This window comes from Natator depressus, chromosome 1 (genome assembly GCF_965152275.1).
Source record: "Natator depressus isolate rNatDep1 chromosome 1, rNatDep2.hap1, whole genome shotgun sequence".
Lineage (NCBI taxonomy): Eukaryota > Metazoa > Chordata > Testudines > Cheloniidae > Natator > Natator depressus.
The window spans coordinates 134,595,105-134,597,774 of record NC_134234.1 but is presented as its reverse complement, the minus strand read 5'-3'; positions in this window follow the sequence as shown (position 1 = coordinate 134,597,774).

The window sequence follows — 2,670 nt, the reverse complement described above, 5'->3', positions numbered from 1 at the left end:
TGTGTGGAAAGCAGGGAAGCGGGGAAGTTGGTCTTGAGGGGGAGGGTGTGTGATGGGGTGTCTGCCCCACACTGGCCGGGTTATTAGAGCCCTAGGAAGGCTGCGCAGGAGGCAGCCAATTAGAGAGGGGCTGAGAGGAGCAGCCAGTCAGACCCATATAATTAGGGCTGGAGGGCAGAGCAGCTTCAGTTGCTCCCTGGAGCTCGAGGAGGGAGGACTGGCTGCCTTTCAGGAGGAAGAATCCTAGGATCTTGGACTGGGCAGTGCTGGGCAGGGTCAGGGGAGCAAGAGCGAGCTCCTGGCTGACTGCTAAGATTTGTATGTTGAGGCCTGGCGATAAGGGTGGAGAAGGTGCTGGGTCCGCATGGAAGTGGCCCAGGGAAGTAGACTGAGAGGTTGGAGGGGACACAGCACATGGCTGCCATCTACAGGGTCCCTGGGCCAGAGTAGTGGGTGGGTCCAGGTACCCCCAGCCCCTCACTCACCACTGAGGAAGTGGCTGGATGGTTGGACTGTGCTACATTCCCCTGGGAGGGGGGAGCACAGACAGTGGCGCAGCTGGAAGGCTGTGTCATGAAGAGGACGCCACAGTCCTTGGAGCGACACGGGTCCAGGAGCACAAGTGACAGCAGGCAAGACACCACTGGGAGTTGGCGTACTGACCTGTGGCTCTGATCCACAAGACGACCAGCAGGAGGCGCTAGCGTGGTGAGTTGCACCCCCATCACAAACTCCAACATCATTTTGGGAAGACGAACTCCCTGAATAGTAGATTTTTGTAACTAGCATCTTAACTTTACAACCTTTCCATTTAGTCTCTTCTCCTCCTTAAGACCATACATAACTAAAGCTTCTTCCAGTCAACATTCCTACATTCCAGCTCGCATATCTCAGCTTACCTTTCTTACTCCCTGGCACATGTTTTAGCAGCCCTTGACCACTTACAATAGTCAGGCAAGGTTCAAGGTGAATAATCCACTTGAATAACACAATGAATTTGCTGTAGCCTCACCTCTTTTATGAGAGTCTTTCTCTCTATAGCATATAAATATTACAGTGAAAGTTTATATTAAGGGGCAGACATCAAGAACAAGTTCTAGTTGAGAATGAGGATAGCTAGTAGGTCTATTTCAGAAAATATTGTAGAGAACAGACATGAAATAGGTTTGTATGAAACTATATAGTTCAAGAGTCATATCTGAGTCTTAGTCTTTGCTTATCACTTTACTTTAGAGCCTCAGCATTAGGTTTACATAGGAAGTGGAGAGGGTGTATCAAGTCTGTAGAAATACATCCAAGAAGCAGCAGCATTAAACCTAAATGAATAATTCATAATAAATAAATGCATTTATCAATTTTAGTCTTTTTCTCTTCAGAAATGGTCTGAAAGCAGGTTACAGTTTTCTCACATTTTGACATTATTCACCACATTTATCTGAACAACTAATAATCTGGATATGGTTACCAAGCAGTTTGTTTAAATTATTTAAAAATCTTAAAATTGATGTCAACTGGTTTTTTATTGGCTGAACTGGTCACATGATGTTGCATCTGTTCGTTGACTGGATGAATACAATTCTTAAAGTTTTTGGTGCAAAAATTCATATTTCCAAAGTTTAAAATTTGATTTCCAGTAATATTCTGTGGTGTTCACTCAAAAATTGTGGGGTCTATTTGCTGAACATCTAATTGCTGAACATTCCTGCAACTTGTTCTCTAGAGTATTCACAGAAAGTGAACAAACATAGAAAAGGGTGAGGATACAGCCAATTAATTGAGTTCTGAACGATACAAGCAGGAAGTATGAATGCAACTTTTCTTATTATTTTTAGCTAGATTGAGACAGCACCTAGAGTCGACTATTTGCTTTTAAAACATGGAGGAAGACGGTTAATGCCCCCAAAGGAAACCATGACAGACCTCTTAATGGAGAAGCACATGCATTCTTCAGCTGAATAAATATCTTTTTGCTGATTCAGATTACAGAGGAGAAAAGGATGGAAACAACCCCACATTGACTGCACCAAGGTTGAATTAGAATGTTTGGGACAAATTCTTTCCTCCTGCAATTTCAGTGATGTTAGTGGAGTTACACTAGGGAAGGATGTGGTCCTTTATGTGACTACTCTGTGTGCACCAGAGCAGAAACCCTGTCAAAATGTGTTGAAGTTGACCCTCATAGTGCCCACTTACATAATTTTACTGCCTAGTCTTATGAGTACATCTATCATACAAGACGAAAGCCTCATTATGGTTACATTAAAGTATCTGAATTGCTGGTTTACTCTTCAATGATGCATTAAAAAGTCTCACTAGGAATTTCATTCTACAGGAACTGAGCAGCTTGCTTTTAAATAACTATCTCTTCGAAAAGATTAGAAAACTGATATGATAATTAGCCAAAGACAGTAAAAGATCATAATTTGGTAATTAAGTGCTCAAAATCTATTTCCTGAATAAAATCTGTCAAAGAGGATCTATGTTTGGCGCATCATCTATGTGTATATATATTTGCCATACTTACTAAAGATGGCACCGGACGCTTCAAAGTATAACAAAGTTTGACATTTGTTTAAGCCCAGAGATACTGATGACAGAGAAGAGTGATGTCTGTTCTAAATAAGGTCGTCTGTTTCCTGAAGCCCTGAAGGAATGACAGATAGGAGCTGT